Below are 23,239 nucleotides of genomic sequence, written 5' to 3'. Positions count from 1 at the left end.
GGATATATTTAGGTTCCCCCAAAAGTCACATTACTATATTAGATATTAGTACATTGACAGAAGTATCTTGACCCTGACTTTTCTCACAAAGATTGAACAGAACCAAACCTTTTTGAAGACTCAGATCAACCTGGCATATCTTCACCTCACCCAATCTGTTCCCAATGGCCCTTCTTACATTTGCTTATATCCTGCAAAGTCTACTTCTGTGTCTTAACAGACCTGACATTCTCTTTTGGGCTGACTGCTGTCTCAAATCTTGCATACTCATAGCCTTCCTCCAGGGTCAGAGGCATGAAATACATTTTGCATCTATCTAATATTAGGGAAGTTCAAGAGCAAGCAAGTTATGAAGTTGGTAGCCAAGATGGAAGATGTGCCAAGTCTCTTCAAACAATGCAGAAGAACAGAGGCAGCTGGTCCATATCAGGCCCTTTTCCAAAGTGGGAAACCAGCAGGGTTTGTAATCAGGTCAGGAAGTCTGGCTGGGGAAAAGGAAAGGAAAACTCCAGGAATTCTCTGGATTTTCAGGGATTATACGGACCATATCGCTGAACCTTTTGAGCATCATCACCTGTTACTATAACTTGTTCTTATCTTAAAAACAAAAAAGATTAGAGAAACAAGTCTCTAGTGCTTCTACTTGCAGAAACCAGAGCTGAATAAGTTCAGCTTTAGGATGTGTCACTAATGAACATTTAGTGGACACTCTTTTGAGAGTTGATTCTGGAACGTAAGAATTTCCCAAACCCCTTCAGTTTTCAGTTACCACTTACAACTGATACCATAATCTTGGTATATTACCTACTCCATAAACCCCCCCCCCACATATATTCAATTCTTTTCCATCTCTTGTCTTCTTAAAAACACAGTGGGTGGCTCCACTGTTACATCATGTCTGAAATTGTCCCCGATTTCAACCAAATTACACTTGCTTCCACCAGATCTGAATTTGACCCCCCGATTTCTTATGGTGTCTCACACACACACACACCACATTGATACAGTATACCAAACCTCTCTAAAACTTCTGAATGTAGCATGCATTATACATGTCTTATCAAGAAAGTTTATTATATTTTTCAAATAAGAAGATATATAAAATAACACCACTACCCCCCAAAAAACCTAACAGAATACAGTGGGGATGATGAAAAGCCAATTATCTCAAGACATAGGCTATACACCAAGAGTACTGTGGTCCTGATTCAGCAAACACACAAATGTAACTTTGTCTTCAGCAGGACTACTCATGTCAGCACTTACGCACGTGTGTTTTTTCAAGATCAGTGCCTATGCCAGTAACTTAGTTATTCTTTAAAGTATAATTTCCTCTGACTCTTTCCACACAGTATCTCTATGTTCAGATAATTTGTATAATCAAAAGAGCTGAAGCCCAATAGTCAATAATGAGAGTCATTTGGATTTAGAATTCTAACTGGTTGCGTTATTTGTACGTCAATGAAATTACACACAAAGGCTAATCAGTTTTCTTATGCTTCCCTTTGCAGCAGGCAAATGAGATGTTGCTACTGGCAATCTTGTTGAAAGGTAAAAAAATGGTAGGACAGTAATATTGATGGATCTGAGTTGATGCCATTGATATAAGAGTAAAAACAATTACTGGAGGTTTCCTGACAACTTGCCATGACAGGGAAATCTCAGAAATATTTCCAGCTTCCTGGTTCAACGGTTCTTTTCAGTTAAATGGAAAAAAAAAATCTTAGAAGGCTTTTCATGTGACCAGAAATAAGGATTCTATAAAGACCAAGTGTTAATTAAGTCAGGCAGGTGAGGGAACCCACCAGGGACAAATCCAGAAATTCCATTCTGACAAGGTACATCTCTAAATATTTGAAGGTAATTTGAGTTTAGTTGTGACAACAAAGGAGAGGGACCAGGAAGGCTATGGGCTCATTTCTCAGTTAGCCCATAAACTCATTATGTGACTTTGGGCAAGTCATGTGACCCTGTAGCACCCCACCAGCCCAGCTGTAAATTGTGGGGTAAAACAGGACCTCACTGATAAATAGTTGCACTTTCTTATTTATATTTTTTCCCTGAAGATTTCAGACCACTCTTCTCTTGGCTCCTGATTATATAAGAACATATTTCAAAAGTAGTAATGATTCTGCAGTGGCTAGTTAAATGCTACTTTGGGGTTGTTACTTTTTTTGTTTGTTTGTTTCTTTGGGGTGGGTTTTTTTTTATATCTACAAAGTTAGTCCTTCATCAAGGGCTGCTGATGGATGCTGCCCCTGTTATAACTCCTGTCATTCCTGCTGCATGAGAGAGCAGGCAGAAAAAACCCAAGTGAATGAGAAGAGAGATTATGGGTACTGTACAGTAGTGATGGGCGACTAGGCTGATATATGGAAGGTTTTCATATTCGGGGTCTAAATGAACAGATGTTAATTGCCCCCCCCCCCCCAAATGAATATCATCCAGACAGAATTTCCCCCAATCCAGAAATCCCACTCAATATCTCTTTCATCTGAAGACAGTTTATGGGGAAAACATGCCAATGTGGGTGGACCAATTGACTACCCCTGAGGAGCCTAAGAGAGAGGACCAGCCAACTGCTGCCCCAAAGACGTCTGTAGTGATGAGGGGTTCAGCACCTCCGAGTCTTCCCCTAGAAGATGCTTCCCCTAGAAGATGCAAGTAGATGTGGGAGGATGGGAAACCTGGGCCTTTTGAAGGGTTCGGATTCAAGGGATGAGATCTGGGAGCATGTGCAGGGATGTGAACACACTCCACACCTCTTTTTCGCTCCCTTCCATGAAGGCTTAAGGGAGTGGAGTAACCACAAGGATAGAGGTACATGATGTGTCTCTTCAGTCCCCAGGAAAAGAGAGCCCCAAGAAGAGAGAACTTTAGCTCTGCCTCTATTTACAGGAGGACAAGCAGTGGGGCTACAACAGAGTTTTTTATTCCACCTCCCTCTGTCTTACTTTCCCTACCCTTCAGGGCTTGGGAGCAAGGAAGGGATCCGCACTTATCCAGGTCCAAGGAACATGAAAGGAGTGGGCTCTGCATTCTCGCTTTCCCATTATGTTAGGAGGTAAGTGGGATCAGGCACTGGAAGAGAAGCTGATCCTCTCATCCAGCTGAATTCAATTTGCACAGGTCCTGCTACCCTCTCCTGAAGACAGCTGATCTTGGGCTTCAGAACTGATAACCAACAAATAGACCATATATAGACTGAATTATACATGGGCCAGAATTGCCTTGCTGAATACAATTGATATTCATGTTATTCAGCCTATTTACGATTGGTTCATTCGTTTGTAATACTGTTGCATACAATCCAGCAGAGATATTTAAAGGAGTGGCTCCGTAAATCACCACAAGGAGTGAAAATAATAGTTAAAATAGCTTAAGCAATTTCCTGGAAGAAAGAACTAGCTTCATGAGACGCCCATCATGTAGGTAAGAAGTGACTATCACACAGGTGGAAAAGGTTTCTTAAACATTCAAGGATCACCCCTTCTATTCACTTTCACCTTTTACTCTCCCTCACCCACTATTTCTTTCTCTTTAAATTCACCCTTTTTTGTCTTCCTTCTTTCCTGTTTTTCAGTTCTCCTGCCATTCCTTAAGATATTTATGTTCCCATCACCAGACTGTCACACTAACCTGGCTTTTCTGAAGGCACTGTCTTTAGACAATTCAGGGCAGAGGAACCACCAACATGGCATGAGCAGCAGGGGAGGTTCAACTTAAGCCAGTGCTGAAAACATATTTCAAGTCTGAACTCCATCCTGCTTCTCTAATGATGTATTCTATTACTGATGTAACTGATCATTCCTACAAATCACAGTGACATCGGGAAGGAAGGGACCTTTGGGGTAATCCTTGCCATGGATTGTTCTTTAAAGAGGACATTTATGTTTCATATTAGTGCCTCCCCTCTGCCAAGAGGTATTTCCAGGCTCCAAGCCATTGCACTAACCTGCTTCTAGTCACATGCAAGGGATCTCTCTCAACTTTAACTGTATCACACAAAAGCAGTGAGTACAGTATTAAGTGCAGAACTAATGGGTAATGATCTCTCCCTTTTGTCTTAACTCCACCTGAAAGTTCAAACCCTGTTGAATATCTTCCAGTTATGAAATCTTTGAATTATACTTCCCACACTTGAAATGAGTTCTTAATTTGTTTTGTTCAGTGCAAGCAAAAAGAATGAGGCATGGAAGACCAATGTGGTATTGCTGCCCTAGAGGAGAGAGCTCCTGTAAAAGGCAATGGTATTTGTTATGCCATGATGCAGGATTTCCAGCTAAACCCATGCCTTAATGAAACAATCCAAACAACTTGAGAAGGTATGAGAAAAGGCTGCCAACTGTCAATCTATAAGCATTGCGTATTGGTTGAGGGCTGCAGGAATCTCCAGATAACTATTCACTTTTAGGCTACGTGCATTTGGCTAAGGGTTGTGCCATCATGAATGCAAATTTTGAGTGAATTAATTTCAAGTTCCCTTTGAGCTTTTGTGAGGAAATGGGTAAGTGATCAGCAGCAGCCAAAGAGGAGCACTAGGATGGTGAATCTATACTCTCTTGCCCCCAGCCTAATTGCATTCCTGGCCAAAAAATATTTACAGAGAAGTAATTTTTTTTAGCCATGCTGGTTATTGGGGTGCTGAGGTACATTCAGAGGCCTTCTGTGCCCTTACATGGTCTTACAAACACACACAAGGAGGATAGACTATTTCTACTGGCCTATACATAGATTCCTGTACTTGAGTCTGTACACAGAGTCCTAAGAAAGTCATTTCAGAAACAGAGATGTAGATTCCTTAAACAAACAGTATATATTGCAATATATCCTGCCAAGGGCTAACATAATGCTTAAGTGATTTTTTCCAGGCACTCAGCAATACGGTGTAATTCTTTAATCCAGCAGCCTTTCATGTGACATTTATATATAAAAATGTTTACAGCAAATAGTAACCTTTCCTTTTGTTCATTAGGTTTCATGTATACCCATAAAACGCTAATGCTCAGTGCAATTATCAAGACCCCTTACATTTTTAAGTTGTATTAATCAAAGTGTTCAAGACCAAATAAGCAGTCACAGAAGGTATGGAGATATTTGAAACAGAAAATAACTGATAATTCCTTGAATTCAGATCGCCACTTTTAATGTGGATTTATATAAAGAATCTTTATTGGCAAGTAGCATGGACATAAGGGGTTAAAAAAGCTGCTCTATTTGCACATGTGCAATACTGCATGCTCCATGATCTTTGGGCACCCTTTATATCCCCCAGTAACTGAAGTGGGGGGCACAGGGAAGGCAATTCAGGAGAGGAATCAGACAAAAAAACATGCACATGCACAGTCCTGCGACACCCCAGGCACCAATGTCTGAACGTTGGCAGGCCTGTCTGAACGTTGGCAGGAAGTCTGTGGGTAGGGCTCGCTGAGCAATAGAATTCCATTTTCATAAAACACTTCCAAAGAAACAAAGTTTTCATTTGGTTTGAAATTTTTCATCCAAACAAATCAAAACATGAAATGAAAAATGATTTTGTTTTGTTAGTTTTTCAGGCCCTTCCCCGAAAAACCTTTGAGGTTTTTAAGGGGATTTCCACATTTTTTTTCTCCAGTTTTGCAGTGGAAAAAGGCAAACAAGCGAGAGTCAATGTGGAAAAAAAAACAAACACAAAAACCTCAATGATTTCCCTTCCCCCGCCCCCCCCGCAAAATAAAAAAAAAAATTATTTTGATTTGGGGGTGGGGGTGGGGGAGAGATGAAGAAGAAAGGGGAAAAAAAGAAAGAAAAACTTTACCATGAAAACATTTTACAAAATTCTTGGCCAAAGCCATTGTTCTTCTTAAAAAGTGTGGACAATTTTATTTTGACCAGCTCTACCTCCAGACCTGCAATGCAGCCTCCTCCTTGTGTGTCAGTAACAGGCATGAATGGCCAGAGACAAGGGCACCAACACCCCTGCCCTACAGGGGTGAGGGCAGAGGAAGACCTTTAACACCACCTTAGAGTAGGCTACACTCCCATCCCCAGCAAGAGTGACACCTTTCACAGGCACATGCTGGCTCCCCCTTGTAAGAGTGACAGCTTTTTAAAAAATAGGGCATGGGTTATTAACGAAGTACATGCAGCATTGGGCTGGACTGATCAAACGCTATCCCTGCTACTTGCTGAATATCAACGTCCCTGAGCTTTGGGGAACGCTGGATCAGGAGTGCAGCCGGAACCAAACTCAGGGTATGTCTATGTTGCATCAGGGAGCAAGCCTCCCAGCCCAAGTGGACAGACTTGCATTAGCGAGGCTTGCGCTAGTGCGCTAAAAACAGCATCATGGACATGGCTTTGACATTGCAGCTTGGACTGGAACTCAGGCTCTCAAGACACCTACCCTCCCCATCCACACCTTCTTCCCCAGGCTCAAGAGCCCAACTCCAGCTTGACCTGCAATGTCAAAGCAGCATCTAAACAGGTACCATTGGCATGCTAAGGCAGACTCCCACTAGTGGGGCTTATTGACATGGGCTGGAAGGCTCACTCCCAGCTACAATGTAGACATAACTCTGTTGTTGGGCAAGCTGGTGCCACTTCTAATTAAGTGAGCCTGTTAATAGGTGAACCTCAAAAGGTTCAGTGGTTTGGTTCAGTTTGGATTGTCACCCACAAGTGCAGATGCTTTTCCAAATCTCTTGGGTCTGTTTAAAAAAAAAAGGGGGGGGGGGCTGAAAATAGAATAAGAACAAACTACAAACTTTCTCCTGGGATTTTTGTTGACACTTCCACTCTCTCCCTGTCCCCCAAACCAAGGAGTGTGCAAATCCTGGAGAATAGTTTTTTAAAAAATATTTGTACTTTCTAAAATCCCTTAAAAGTTCGAGTCTGGGTTCAAAATAAGTTTGGGAGAGTCCTTATTTCACCAACAGTGGTTTTTTTAATATCACCCAACAGTAACGGAAGTGAGTGGTACAGTGGTTCTGCAATATGAGTGCAAAGAAAATGAGTTTGGAAAAGGAAGCAGACGAACAGAATATCATTGTTCTATTCATGAGCCTGTCATAACAGATTCAATGGTAATAGGCATAAGAAGACATGACAAAGTGCACATACTTGTAAGCTTAAACCCTCTTCTTAAAGGTACCTCAGTATTTTTAAAGAAACAGTGAGGCCAACATCATGGATAATGAGCAAAGACATTGACATCAGTGACATTATCTGGTTGTAAGCGTATATTTCTGTATGGTCTACAGCACCAGTAACAGATAAACATTGAGACATCTACCATTATCACATCAAATGTAAAGTCACCAGTCCTACAATAGGAGTTGATGCTCTTTATGGCACAGGATCAGGCCCAGGGTTTCTAAAATAGATGCTCAGATTTCCTGTCTCCTAGATGAAAGACAACATGTTAGCCATGTTGAGAGGTTCTTACAGTGTAGCTGATCAGGAAGAAGCCAGGGCTTTTCATCACTGGTCTATGGTATTCTGTAGATATTTCTTCTGTCCTTTCATGCATATAATGGCATTTTATAATTAGGCAATTATTTTATTTTTTAGCCTTTATCAAAGAAAAATTGCCAACTACCCAGCAAGCTGAATGACTGACTTCAGCCTGAAATAACTTGGGTGATGTGTAACAGAAAGCGGAAGATTGCTATGATCCATCACAAGCATAAGCGGCTATATGCATATGCAAATAAGGGCAGCCACTAGATTTGATCCTCCCTCCACATCAGTGCAAGTAAGTCTCAAGCTCTTTTCATGCTTGCTCCCTAATGCCCAAGTGCACAGAAAACCAAAATGGGAGAGTGGGGGGGAACCTTGGTGAAGATGCTTGTTAGGTTTATCACAACCCCCATCTTAAGCCTTTCTGAGGCCTTTCCCCTGCTACTAGGCAGAAGTAATCTGGCAGCCATAAAGCAGAACTCCTGTTATTGCAAGGCTATCCTGCTTCTCTTTACATATACATAATATACCTTGCGTAATTAGTGTGATGCCATTGTGCACTCACAATAAGCAGCTCACATGTGGCCTAGGAGTGACTATGTAAATGAAATAATGGAACATTAACGTTGGAGTGACTACACTTGCATCTCTCTGTGCATGCTGAGTGTGAACTAGAGGTTTCCGGGAGCTTAAACGGATTCAGACTGAGCTGAACATGTGAGCAGTTAATAATAACTGTTGATTCTTCTGTATGATAAACCCAGTTCCTGGGGCTTATAAAACCTTACAGGCATTAGAATGTGCTTTATTGCATGCAGATATAAGAATCTTGGCAAAGACACCAGAATTTTATCACCTACTCTTTCTGAAGAAGCCCTGTATACGATGGGCAGAATGGACTTCATTTTAAACATCTCACCCAAAGATCAGAGTGTAGTGAGAAAAGAAGCAGTCCTGCTTTATCTTTGCCATATCTTACTTGATTTAGGAAATGAGATTTGGATCTTGCCACTGAAATTTTTTAACAGGTTTATGTATTTGTACAATCCTTGTAAACCCCATTTGCTCCTATTCCGAACATGCACCCGACAGGCTGACAACACAGTCACAATACACTTTGAGATAAGGATGAGCCTGCAGTCAGATAAATAAATTGGTCCAAGAGCTTCCAAGGCTTTTGGCAGCTCATATCTCTGGTTTCCAGCATTTTTATGTTTCCTTAAGCAACTAGCTTGATAAAAACACATCACTTGAGGGGGTGAAATATGGTTCCATGTATCTAAGAATCCTAATGTTATCCCCCTTCAGAATACAGACCGATATTGCTGGGTTGTAGGCCAGTACAAGGAAGACATGAATGTTCCCCTTGAACCAGCGGATGGGCTGTATTTTCATGGGAAGGTGAAAAAGCTTTGCAGAAGAAACAAGAGAGTCTCTGCAGCCCAGGTGTAGACTAGCGTGGAGGAATTTTCAAAAGGAGAGTATTGATGTCCAACAGAAACCCATGCTCTCTCTTTTAGCAGCCAAGACCAATGAAAGGATTTTCAGAGCTGAGGGTGGGTGGTACTCGATGTTTCATAAAAATGCATACGTCTTGAGACTCTCTCTAGCAGTGAGCCCAGCCATCAGGATTCTCAGAAAGCAGTTGTCATAGAATCATAGAATCGTGGGACTGGAAGGGACCTTGAGAGTTCATCTAATCCTGTCCCTTCCACTCATGGCAGGACTAAGTATTATCTAGACCATCCCTGACAGGTGTTTGTCTAACCTGCTTGTCATATGGGATTGCAGTATCCAGCCACTGCTCTGCTCACTTGTTGCTAAATACCACTGCTACCACGGTTCCCCAGCACTCAGCAGAAAACTGTGTTGGGTCTATGAGGCACACTAGGTGACAGGAAGAACTCATGGAGATAAAAGAAACAAGCACGACAGCACAAAAGGAAGTGCTGAGAAGGGTGTGAGAAAACCTGCCTCTTGGTTTAAATTTGCCTCCTTAGCTTGGCTGATGGAGACATATTGCAGGAAAGGAATATACTTTATCCAGGGAGCTACTGCAGCATCCTTTTGCCCCAAACTGATGCATTTCTCATACAAACACAAGTAGGGTGACCAGACGTCCCGATTTTATTGGGACTGTCCCGATATATCCTTGTTTGTCCTGCGTCCCGACCGATGTACGGTCGGGACACTGGACAAACAAGGAAATGCTCCGGAACCTGGAAGTGCTCGCCCCTGCCCCTCCCGACTCCGCCCCTCCGTCCCCCATTGGCTCCCTCCCCGAATCCCCGCCTCTTCCCCAGGCTCACCATTCCTCCTCCCTCCACAAGTGCTGGAGGGAGGCCCTGGAGACGCAGGGGAGCGCGGGGCCGGGTTGAGTGAGAGTCCGGCCTGGCCCCAGTGCAGGCAGGACTCAGTTGGGTGGTAGGGAGAGGAGGGGGGCGGCCCGCGGGGCCAGGCGGCGGCTGTTCTCCCCCCTGGGCAGCGGGACATGGGAGCAGCAGCTGCTGCAGCTCCCACTGCCGTGGGGGGAGAAAGCAGCCGATGGCCAAGCTCGGCGGCTGCGGCTCTGGCGCCCCCGAACCCCCCGGGCCTGTTGCGGGGACTCAGCAGCGCGCACACTGCGCCCCGCCCCTGGCCAGTCGCGTCTGGGCTGCTGCCCAGCTGGTGCAATCCCGCGGCGGCCCCAGGGCAGAGGCATCGGCAGCCCAGGCCCGTTCATTCCCCTGCAGGACCCGAGCGGGACGGGGGGGCGGGGGGGGGGGGGCTGGGGCCTGCTGCCCCCACTCCTGGGCCGCCGCGGGATAGCACCACCTGGGCAGGGAAGTCAGAGGGCGGGGAACAGGGCGGTTGAATGGGGACAGGGGTCCCTGGGTGGCAGTCAGGAATGAGAAGAGGGGTTTGATGGGCCAGCGGAGGGCAGTCAGTGGACAGGGAGAAGGGGTGGTTGGATGGGGCAGGGGTCCCGGGGGGGCCATCAGGAATGAGAGGAGGGGGTGGATGTGGCAGCAGGGAGCAGTCAGGGGCGGGGATTTGGGGGCGGTTAAGGGACAGGGAGCAGGGGGGATGGATGAGGCAGGGGTCCGGGGGGGGGAGTCAGGGAACAGGGGGGGTTGGATAGGGTAGGAGGGGCAGATAGGGGGTGGGGGCCGGGCCACGACCCCCTCCCTAAACTGGACCTCCATACAATTTCTGAAACCTGATGCGGCCAAAAAGTTTGCCCACTCCTGATGTACGCATTTTAAGAACAGTGTCAGAATGCATCATGGAAGGATTTAAGCAGAGCAGCTTCAGCAGCAGTGAAAGAAAGAAAGCTCTAGCCAATGGCTTAATTTGTGCTTGTTGGTTTAGTTGTGACATTGACACAACCAAGTCAGAAGCACATAGCTGAATGCCTGGGGGTTCTGAGTGCTGCTGGAAATCCTCGTCAAGCAGCCAGCCTCTCAGCTATGTCCCTGCCCCAGAACCCACTTGCGGCCTCCAAAGAGTCCTGCAATAACTGTCTGGTCTAAATTGCCCTGAGTGGCCAATCCTGTTCATGACAAAAACCCCATCCACCCAGGCCAGTGTTGAACATTCTGGCATAAATCCAAGATGGCACAATCCAACCAATGATTGATTTTTTGGATAGGCAGGAAATTGTGTGGTTTTTCTTCTCCTTAGGGAAATATAGAGTTAATTTATTATTTAATCCATTCGTTTAGTACTGGGTTCTGACCCCCTTACTCCAGTTGAGTAGTACCTTACTTCATGGGAAGTCCCATTGAAGCCAGTGGGAGGACTACTGGTGAAGTAAGGTATATTGCTGTGGTGGCAGAATCGTGCAATTAATCATTCTATTCCTGCTCAGAGTGAGACAATGCTGGCTGATTCAGATCTGGACTTTGACACCCAGACAGGCATACTTTCTTGAAAAGTAACAAATATTCCTTATCCTCAGGAGAGGCAAGATCTAATGTAGCCTGAGCACTGTCCACAGAACCAGACACAACAGAACTCCAGTCCTGGTTCTGACATTGTCCCCTTAACCTTGGCCTTGACCTTCTTAATTAAAGTTAACCAAATACTGTCCAACCCCCTCCACTAGTATGGAGGATATATTTCTGGAGGTGTGTGCAGAATGGAATCCTATTGTATGGATGATTTTGAAATCTGTTTGCATTCCAATTCGGGATGAAACCTGAAGATTTCAAAATTTTCCACATGAGAAAATTTTTAAAATAGTTCTGACTCAATTGAAACATTACATTTTGATTTTTACTTTTTTTTTGTACACTTTATATTATATAAATATAATACAAAATAAAGATTTGAAGGGAAAAGTTATTTGAAAGGGAAAATGGAAACATTTAGTTCCAAAAATATCAAAATAGATATTGTCTGAATACTTGTTCCCTTTTTTCCTCTGAAATGAAATTATGTCGAAATTGATTTGATTTCACAAAGCATTTCAATTTCGATGGAGCTGCATTTTCCCACCAAAAAATGGTCAGTCAAAGTTCTTACAACCATTACAACCAGCCTAATTTTTTTTTTTTTTTTTTAATTGCTAACATGCCATATCAGGATTCAAACCCACAGCCAGTAACATACAGGGAATCACTTCATTTCGGTGCCATTAGCCCTGACTAGAACCAGGCCCTTTCACAAATCCCCTCATCGATAGGTTCAGTCAGTGCTGAACAGGAGGGAGGGGGAGGACTAGAAGTGAGCAGGCTGTGATCACAGCCCATGAGCTACTCACACATGTGGCTATGTGTGCACTACAGCCAGGATTGACACTCAGATCATTCCACAGGTCTACTGAAGTCCCGCCAAATTGACAGCAGATCACACTCCAGTCGACCCTGTACTCTACCCCTGACAAGCAGAGTAAGGTAAATCAACAGGAGAATTTCTCCAGTTGACCCCCTGCAGTGTAGACCTCGCGGTAACTTGACCTAAAGTACATCAACTCCAGCTACGTTATTCATGTAGTTGGAGTTGCATAGTGTGAGTCGACTTACCGTGATAGTGTAAACATACAGAAGGGACTCTACACATACACAGGTTTGTGTGTTTGTACTAGAGACAGCCTCCAGTGCAGACTTTCCACATGTTGACATATAAACTGCCTTATAATAAAGTTACATCAAAATAAAAGCTCTCAGAATTAAGATGCAGACTGAGATATATGTCTTAATTCTGTAATTAGTGTTTGATTTGGCCTGAACCTGCTCTCACTGGTATCGGGGGCGACAGGGGAGGCTCCCACTGACCAGTAGGAGCTGGCTGGGGCTATAATGAAATCTTGCCTTCTTAAACTTGCAGGAAAAAAATAACCCCAGATAACACGGCAATGGGCATCTTACAAATGCATGTAATAAATAAGTAATAAACAAATAACCTATCACATATACCTAACTAACACTCACATATAATAGTATTTTAGTAAGAACTACTGATACTGTACAAACAGAAGCAGTTGTTCCACTGGCCAGAGGGAGAGGAGACTGATTTTCAATCTCCATATTTGGAATTACGTTTAGAAGATGACTAGCAATGAATTCAGAATATCCACATTACCATATCCTCTGCTTCCTTGTTATTTTGGGCCTGGTTATAGTCCTATGGAAGTCAATGGCAAAACTCCCCTTAATCTGAATGGGATCAGGATCAGGCCCTTTATTTATGAGTATGTATAATTCTTCCACAAGTCAGTCAAGCATTTGCACTATAATTTTGAACTTGGGGAGGGAGTTACCTGATAAATCAAACATTTCCTGTAGATGGTGTCCTATTTTCCCTACAGGAAGCACTGGCCTATATAAGTCACTCAAGAAGCTAACATCAAAGGCCTTTTTATCACTTAGTTTAGGGTAATAGACTGCACTTGAACTCTACTCAGTAAAGTGAAACTTCTTAAGCAAAGAGTTGAAGCTGAATTTGTTATTTCTGGCAAACTGCCCAAGAGGAAATGGATCTAGGGCAGAAGTTTGTTTGTTAGATAGCAATGAAACATGGACACTTTTTTAAATAGGTGACAAAGCAGGGTGAACAGATGAAGTTTCTGAAACTACTGGTTATCCCGATGAAATGCTTTTGCTTGCTCTAATAATTATTATTAACTCTGCCTTTTATGATATTTAGCAACTGACAGATAATGGAAAACAGAAGACATGGAGAGTCAATATGAAGGGGTTTTGAGCAATTATTCTGTTCTTGAGGTGGACTCTAGCTGATAGAAGGAAAAGGATATTATTCTTCAGAGAATGCAGTTTTCTATGTCAAATTTTGCTTTGCAGCCATATTACTGCTGATGAAGGTCAAAGATGGTACCTAGCTAACATCATACAGGGCTATTTGTTAATGAGGTTAAAAACAGGATATTTAGGGCCTGACAATGATGAACAAATAGGGAAAGGAGGTATAAAGGACACCCGTTTGAACACACACATTAGGGCAGTCATGATCCCGGTACTGAGTGCAAAGATTAGGGAGTGTTGGCACTGCTATCAGTGCTAGACATACCAAAGGAGATAGAGCCATGGCCCCACCCTTTCTGCAAAAGCTGATGCAGTGAGAGAATACATGACCACCTTCAAGATGAAGGGGTAAGATGCAAATTCTCAGTGTGCAACCTCATAACCCCAAGATGCATTCTGCTTACCTGTGTGCCACCAAGGCAGAATACCTGGGAGGGACTCATCTGTATAGCATCTCTCTGGAGACTATATTTCCACGAAAGCTGAGCCCCATCAAGATGGCAAAGAGATCAAAGAGCCCATAGTTGAAGAAGCATCTGCTGAAAATCTACCAAAAGTATACACTGAACATCTCTACTACACTTCTGTCCACCAGAAGGATTTTTTAAAAAGAGATTACTGCATCTAATCATCCAGTTGTGAAATTAACATGCACAAACATCATATGAATGACATTTACCCAGTGATTTCCCAGGAGAAGTTCAATTAACAGGTCAATGTTCTGACACTTCCTAACCAGGAAAGGCGGTGCTAAAATAAAGCTGCAGTTTGAAGCCTTACACATTTTGGACTACAGAGATTTACCAAATGGCAGCAAAATTCTTCATGAGAATTGTTTGCTGCTTGTGACATACCCTGAGGCTCAGATTTAACTAAACTGACTTGCATAAAGACAAGAGCATTCAAAACATGAGACAAGACAGTAGGAACTACATTTTCAAAACAGTGCCCAATGAATTGATTTCTCCAAGCATTTCTTTAAAATCTGTCCCACTTTGCTATTCCTATAGTTTAGATTAAAGAACTGGTTGAGTGCATAGATTTCCTAGTAAATCAAAGTAAAAGAGACGTATTAATGTATATATTTGCTATTGTTTCATATATTGTGTGGCATTTATAATGTGAAGGTAAACTACATATAGTCAGGGCCTTCAATACCTTTTTTGGTAAAGTGTTTTGTGTGGAAACAGCACACTGTTCCATTAAAAATCCTGCGAAGTAAGGGCACCGCTCAGATCCAGAGTTGGGAAGCAGGAACTGAGAAATGGGTTAAGGTAAAGACACAGGCTATATTCAGTCCTAGTGAAAGCATCTCCCCTGAACTGAAAGACGTTAATCACATTTACCTAATGGCCGTATTTGTCCCATAAAATCTATAGGTTAGAGGAAAAATTGTTTCTGCACCACATTCTCCCATAGGCCACAAGAGGAGAGATCCAGTCTAGTGGATTTTCCTTAGCTCTTGCCCAGCTTTTAGAAAGATCATTTCCCAAGAAGGAAAGATTAATCTGAAAGCATTTACCAATAAATAAACAGGCAACAGAGCAGATTTAATAAGGTAGTGACTAAAGGATTTTTATATAAAAAAAGAAGAAGAAGAAAAAAAAAAAGAAGTATAAAAGCACCCTTAAGAGAAGGAAGGAAAGTTTGAAATTGTAGCTTGGCTTCCTACACAAGAAATACAGAATAACTCATCTGTTGTTAATATACTGCATCTGGATTCTCCCCCCAATAGCCATTATGATCAATTCTACAGTAACTCTGAATGTAAACATGGAGGGGCTGTGCTGGTGGAAACTATTTGAATATGCCCCCAAAGCTGAGATGTGCCTATAAATAGGTTATATTTTTACCTGCTATTTAAAATAGTTTTTAGCCAAGCATGCTGCAACTCACCACAACACTCGCCTCTTAAGCTCAGGGAAAAAATCCTCCAGAGACAGAGAGTCAGTGAATGAACATTGTTTTGGGTTCCATGGCAGGGAAAGTACTCTGCATTCAAAAATAGATACATTTCTTGGGGGGGAGAGGGGGAGGAGAGAACAGCCTGACTCCTTTCTCTCCCCTAGGTAATGGAAAATGTCAGACTCCTCTCACCTTAGCTCCTTAGGGACTAATAAGGATGTGAAGATTCCATATTTGTAGTGAATATCTTGCACCAAACAGTGACCATCAGTGTCCTACAGCTAACAAACAGATATGGATGTTGATAAGCACCGACCGGAGTGGGGTTGGGGGGCAGGCACGGGAAATGGGACAGAGGAAGGGGAAGAGACCTGGTACTGGAGTTGAGTTGCCACAGTTGGAGGGAGAAGCAGGGGACTCAGACACTAAGGACCTAATGAAGAAAGGCTACCAGGTCAACAGGATGAGCAAGGAGATTCAGGCACTGGGGACAGAGTGGGAGGTTACTAGGCAATAGTAGAGAAAGGGGAACCTGAACCCCCTGACGTATTGGAAGAAAACTACATTGCATCCATGTTCATCTTACAGATGGTGCTTCTCATCTGTGTGGATGCATGTGGCAGATCAGGGACCTTGTCTGCAGGAGGCAGGACACGTCCCCGAAACTATCTTATTTCCATTTCCACATTGCATTTTACTGAATGTTTCCTGCATCAAACATCAAGATTAAATACCAGATGGACAGTCAAACTGAGCTCAGAACTGTGTGCTACTGTGACAGGTTTTGCAATGCTCTTGCAATCAAGGGACATTTGGGAAAAGGGGGAAAGAAATATCACAAGAGAGGCTATGCTTACTCTCATTATTTGGCATGGACACACTTGTTTACATTAGACTGGCCTCATCTAAACTTTGCTGGAGATTGACCATAATATTTACAGGCTAAAAGAACAATTATGTAGCTGAGAACAGCTAAATGGAACAAAACAAAACCAAAGAGAGGCAGAAATCACGTAGTTTGCAAAAGTAAAAAAGCAAACTGACCCATTAGCCCACACATCTTTCCCACTTCATGTAAATTAACACTGTTGTACTATTTGTACTATACAGGAGTACGGATGTTCTTTTGAGTTTATAAACATTTAGACCTTTAAATTCTCCATGTAATGATTTATAAAATACAGACTTTATGAAAGGAGATATCCTATGTATCTTCTGTTTGCTTAAAGAATATATCTTTAAGAGACCGATATTCTTGCTTTTGGGGCCTGTTCACAGTCTGCACTGTGATGCTTTCTTCACTTTGAATCTCATGGGTTGTATTTATTACATAATTGTTTTCCTTCTTTTACACACCATTAATCATCTCTCCGCAAAGATCTTCTTCCCACTCTACGCCTTACTATACATTCTTTGCGTTTTCACAAAATGATGTCAGTCCCAAATGAAACAAAGATAAGAATGGCTCAAGATTTGCATTTAAAAATTATCCCTTTTCTTCAAAGCTATAAATAAACTAAAATGAACAACAATCACCTTGGGATTGAAAGGAATACCTAGTATCCCTGTTTACACAGAGATAGAGAGTGTGATTTCTGGAAAATAATTGTGTTAATAGAATCCAAGAGAGTATACAGAGTTTTCCAGTGACAGGTAAATTCTGTACACAAACAACTTTGAAATAATAAACATTACTGGAAAATGATCCAATATTTTAATATATTTCCAATAAATTATTGTTTTACATTTCATGCTGCTGCAATGGGTTTCTTGTTTTTTATATTTTAATATGTAAAGCAAAAACGAAATTAAAATGTAGCTTCCATTTCCTTAGAAACCCCAGAGGAAGTACGAGCATTCTGAATTTTTATTTGTTGGTCTCTATTTTGTGAAAAAACTTTTAAAAGATCACTTCCAGCACACTTCCTCAGGTTTACAAGACTATACAGAAGATACATTTTGCTATGCTTTTTTATTATTATTATTTGATCCAAATGCTCATAGAAGATTACTTTTAAATTAACTAAATAATGCTCTCTTGCTTATTTTTGTTATAACATTAAAATAACTGTAAAGGTTAAAGACTCCGTATAACATGATACGGTCATGTAAACAGAGAAGTGCTGTAACATGTCTATTAAACATTAGCCCCTAAAACTGCCTAGAAAGCTCTGTTCTCTATGAGTAAAAATCAGAGCTGTTGAAGCAAAACAATATTTGTTTTATTGACAGATTTTAGTGTTATGTTTCCTACCAATAGGTTCCATTTGCAGTTTACATCCCAGAGTAACTGCTTATTAGACACATTGTTTATTTGAAAACTATGATGCTAATAAGAAGCGCTCATATTAGTAAGGTCTGATTTATAGCTTTGGGTTGTTGTTTTTTTATCCTAAGGGACTGAACTTCTGAAACTCCAAAACTTTCCTCTGTTATTTACTAAGGAGATTCCAAAGAAAGCTTATGTTCTTTTTGTTTCGTGTATGAGAAATTTGTCCAATAATAAACAGCAGCTATATTGCTATCATAAATAACTGTAGCTGCCTGTGATAGAAAGTTATGTTCAACATTGGAAGCCATTTCATACACAACCAGTTATTCTCTAATAATCCTGCAAAAATATTGTACTTTTGCTGTATTAGTATAATTTCTTGTTATAAATGTTGCCATCACTATGGTATCACAGCATTAGCATATTAAGCCCAAAGGGAAGGAAGAAAGAAATTCCAACATAATTTGCAGTGTTACAGGAAAGCACCTGTTTCTCTTATTCTCTGAGGATTTCTGACGTTGGACTCCTCAATAAACACACATTAGCATAACCCAAATGGAATTAATTATATTTACATATCCCCAAATGTATAACAAACAGAGCAGTGCTTAGAGTGCAGTGGCTGTATTGCAAAGAAATACCTCACTTATTGGTGTGGTTTAGGGTACTTGTGATAGGTTGTTTTAAATACACTGTACGGACTCTCTCTCCTTGGTCACCAATTAATGGAACAACTTTGCCAACAGTTGAATGCACAAATGTAGTTATTGGCTAGCAGAGCTGCATCGATTCCATTTGGGACTGCATGTAACTCACTATGCTTATTATTATTTCCATTACAGCAGCACACAAGCCGAAATTCAGGGTTAGAGCCCAATAGTCCTAGGCATGTTAAAAACATGTAGTAAAAAAATTATTGCCCTAAAAAGCTAAACAACCTAAGATAAGGACAACATGCCACTGGTGCATGAAAACAAACAAGCAAGGGTTGGGGGGATGAGGATGAAGTACCAATAATATGACAACACTTTTATGCAGACTAGCTGCATGGACAATTTTGCCTGTTCTCTGGCAGTAATTGTGTTAAGGATTAGGCCCCAATTTTAGTATACATCACACAGAACTGTCGCAAACAACTTGTTTCTTATCCGCCTGTGTATATCCATGCACACATACAGAGCATACTATGGTAAGGCTTGTTTGTATCTTATTCTGAAATATACAAAAGTGAAGGAAAACCCAAAGGTGGCACATACATGAATGAAGCAATACAGCTGCATTCGGTATGCTGCATCCAAATCACATGTACCTGTGGAATGGAGTTTAGATGGAGTCAAATATTGCTGTTCTATTTTGGAGCCTTTCAGATTGGAAATTGGCTAGGAAAATTCATCTTACATCTCTGGATTCTGACATCATTCATTTCAGATGAGGAATAAGGAGAAGAAGCAGATGACCTCTTGGAACAAACAAAATTCCTCTTTTTGTAGAATCCTTACAATAGTAATGGCTGAAGAAAAAGAAATGCATAAAATGGATGATACTACATTCTCCATACTTTTCTGAGCCATCAGCAACTTTACAAATTAAAATTTCTATCAAAACTTTTATCTAGTTAGACAAGTAAACTGAAAGGGCATTAGATGTAAAACCCATTAGAACATCCTAAAGAAGGAGATTTCTGTATAATGAATCTGTTCCCATCTCCCTAGACTTAGAGTAACAGTACAGCCCACTGTGCTGCTCCAAACAACCACCATTTATTAAAATCAAATTGCCAATGGAAATTTTCACCCTTCTACACACAAATGTAGAATTTTCTCCACAATCCGCAGGCCAGGATAGATACGATTCAATCCTGGGACAGTAGCAACTTGTATATGTCTATATATACAATAATATATATATATATATTACTACTTGAAAATCTGCTATATCATGGGTTAGGAAGAGAAACCATGTACCACTGGATGGAGAAGATTCCCAGCTTTTAGCCCAGGAAGATGTCAAGATAAGAGTTAATATTTTTAGGTATAAAAGGTTACTTGGGATCAATTTTATGGCTCCCTGAAAATCTTGTACCATTGTGATAACAACTAAGGCACTTGGTTTACTGGCAGAGGGATATGAAAAATAACCCCAATAAAAATGGTTTAACACTTTCTAAAATAATTTTCTGTAATGTGCTATATAAAGAATATATTTGTGTGAACCTGCAAAACTCACCTGTGCTCTACCACTTATATTACACCCATCCCAGAACTTTTATACTGCACCAAACAGTCTTATTCTATGGATGTGATTTATAAAAATGGGGCAGAAAGCAATGACTAGTTAAAATTACCCAACATTCCCCATGATAAGAATCTGTTTTCAGTTTCTTATAATTTGATAAACTTGAACCATTTGGGCTGAAATTTCCCATGCCTCAGGCTGAGTATTTTTGAAAAATTTCAGCAAAAACAGAAAAGCCATTTCTTGGAATGAGGTTCGAAATAGGACTTTGTTCTGTCCGTGTTAAAAAAAAAACAACCTACAACTGTTTCATTGAGAACCTCTAGTGCCTTTGTGCTTTGGAGCTGGAACTTTGAATTGGCAGGGGCATTGCCCTGAGGTCAGAGATATGCCTTTTGCTAGCACTCTGAAAATTCACCCGAATTTGGCCATGTTATAAGCCCCCTCTGAAAAATCTCAATTTACACTTGCTTAGTAGAGACTTGTTAGTTTGGCGGCTTACTTCTTTGAAGAGTCCATCTGCACTGATCATGCTCCACCAATTCATAGCTCCTATGTGCCATCCTGAGAGTATGAGTGAGCATGCTGCAACCTGGGGCTGCATGAGCTGAACAGGACTTTCCCTCTGATTGCTCCTCCTGGTTGCCAGGGAGCCAGTGCAGCACAGAGCACAGGAACTGACAGCAGGGAAACGGCCTCTCCTGTGCTCTCAGTACTCTCACTACTGGTGCCCAGGCAGAGGAGGAAATAACCAAACTGAAATGCAGAGGGGCACAGAGCCAGGCTTGAGGGTGGCGAGATGGCAGACTGAAACAAAGAATGGGGGAGAGATTGGGACAAGTACAGACAGAAGGTGCCAGGGAAAGGAGAAGTGGGGATCATAAGTGCTGGAACTAGGGGTGCAGCCATACCTCCTGGCTTGAAAGTGGTTTCCGTTATATGCAAGGTTTACAGCTTGGTTCAGTGACTCTCAGAACCCCCACTATACTCCTGGTGGGAGTGGGAGGCTTGGGGCAGAAGAATCTGTGATCACGAGAGAATGTTCCTCTCAGACTCTGGAACCCAGGATTATTGAGTTCCAATGTTCCTCTGCTGTATTTAATGGCTGTGAAACCCACTGGCAAAACACGTGCCTCATCTCCCTTTAGTGGCTGGTCCACACGGAGCGTGAGAACCTTCTACTGCTATCAGTTACTTTGTTAGCTCAAATGGCAGAGGTCTGTGCTGTGAAGCTAAAGGATCTAATCCTGCTGAAGAGCAAGGGCGGGGGGGGGGGCGAGGTTCAGAAATGACTAAGTAGGGGAAACTAAAAAGAACGGTTACTTACCTTCTGTAACTGTTGTTCTTCGAGATGTGTTGTTCACGTCCATTACACATTAGGTGTACGCGCGCCGCGTGCACGGACGTCGGAAACTTTTTCCCTTAGCGGCTCCCGTCGGGCCGGCAGGGCCCCCTCCTTCCCGCCAGAGCGGCGCCCCGCTCCAGGGTATATATATCCCTGCCGACCCGACCCCTCCGGTTCCTTCTTGCCGGAGACTCCGACAGAGGGGAAGGAGGGTGGGAAGTGTAATGGACGTGAACAACACATCTCGAAGAACAACAGTTACAGAAGGTAAGTAACTGTTCTTTCTTCTTCGAGTGATTGTTCACGTCCATTACACATTAGGTGATTCCCAAGCTTACCATTGGAGGTGGGTAGGAGTCAAGGTACAACTGACTGTAGCACAGCCCGGCCGACCATCGCGTCCTCTCTGGTCTGATGATGGATCGCGTAGTGGGCTGTGAACGTATGCACGGACGACCAGGTGGCCACCTTACAGATCTCCTGGATAGGGACCTGCGCCAAGAAGGCCGTTGAGGACGCTTGGGCCCTAGTCAAGTGGGCCCGGATCTCTGGGGCCGGAACATTGGCGAGCTCATAACAGGTGCGTATACAATGCACAATCCATGCCGACAAGCGCTGTGTCGAGATAGGCAAGCCTTTCATACGTTCCGCAATAGCAATGAACAGCTGAGGTGTTCTGCGGAACGACCTGGTCCGTTCCAGGTAGAATGCCAACGCCCTTCGAACATCCAGGGTATGTAGGCTGCGGTGGTGAGGGTCCGTATGGGGTTTAGGAAAGAACACCGGTAGGCAAATGTCCTGCCCCATGTGAAACTGCGATACCACTTTTGGAAGGAATTTGGGGTGCGGCCTCAGTTGCACCTTATCCTTATGGAACACTGTATAGGGTGGTTCCGAAGTGAGGGCCCTCAATTCCGATACCCTTCTGGCCGACGTGATGGCCACGAGAAACACCACCTTCCACGAGAGGTGCGTGAGGGAGCAAGTGGCTAGGGGCTCAAAGGGGGGACCCATGAGTCTTGTTAGGACTAGGTTCAGACTCCACGCCGGGACAGGCGGGCGCGAGTAGGGAAACACCCTTTCCAGCCCCTTGAGGAATCGGGCCACTGTGGGGTTGGAGAACACTGACACTCCCAACTCTCCCGGATAGAAAGCCGAAATAGCGGCTAAATGCACTCTAATCGAGGCGGGCGCAAGTCCTTGATTCTTGAGGTGCAGTAGGTAGTCCAAGATCGATGGAACTGAGGCTTGTAAAGGCTGTATGCGTTGAGGCTTGCACCAGTGGGAGAACCTTTTCCATTTTGCCAGGTAGGTCGCTCTTGTAGAGGGCTTTCTACTATTAAGGAGGATTTGTTGAACCTGGTGAGAGCACCTGTGTTCTGCACCGTTCAGCCAGAGAGATACCATGCCGTGAGATGTAGCGAAGACAGGTTCGGGTGGAGTAGGCGACCTTTGTCTTGTGTGACTAGGTCGCGATGGAGGGGGAGGGTGATTGGGTCGGCTATGGACAATTCCAGCAGGGACGTGAACCAATGCTGGCGTGGCCAGGCTGGGGCTATGAGTATGACTGTCGCCCTGTCCCTGCGGGTCTTGAGGAGAACCTTGTGTATGAGTGGGAACGGAGGGAAGGCATATCTCAGGCTCCCTCCCCATGGGATCGTGAAGGCATCTGCTAATGATCCCCGGCTGAGGTTCTGGAATGAGCAGAACTGAGGGCATTGACGGTTGTCCCTGGTGGCGAATAGACCCACCCAGGGAAAGCCCCACCTCCGGAAGATTGAATGCAGGACGTCTCGC

The 23,239-nt window shown here is 43.0% G+C and overlaps 1 protein-coding gene across 4 annotated transcripts in view; it reads right to left on the bottom strand.

Moving 5' to 3' along the window:
- Positions 1 to 23,239, bottom strand: part of IRS1 (insulin receptor substrate 1) — a 182,952-nt gene that overhangs the window by 23,386 nt on the left and 136,327 nt on the right. For 2 of the 4 annotated variants that reach the window (XR_010590660.1, XR_006175229.2), the window contains exon 5: positions 19,172 to 19,372. The exons of 1 other annotated variant lie outside the window; for it this stretch is intronic. The gene's annotated coding sequence lies outside the window, so the exon portion shown is untranslated. Of the gene's footprint in view, positions 1 to 19,171; positions 19,373 to 20,599; positions 20,905 to 23,239 lie in introns of all 4 variants that reach the window. One more of the 4 variants, XR_010590661.1, reaches the window with a different exon arrangement.

Source organism: Chrysemys picta, chromosome 9, assembly GCF_011386835.1.
Source record: "Chrysemys picta bellii isolate R12L10 chromosome 9, ASM1138683v2, whole genome shotgun sequence".
Taxonomy (NCBI): domain Eukaryota; kingdom Metazoa; phylum Chordata; order Testudines; family Emydidae; genus Chrysemys; species Chrysemys picta.
Note: the sequence above shows the minus strand (reverse complement) of the source record. Positions and strands in the feature narration are given on the sequence as shown.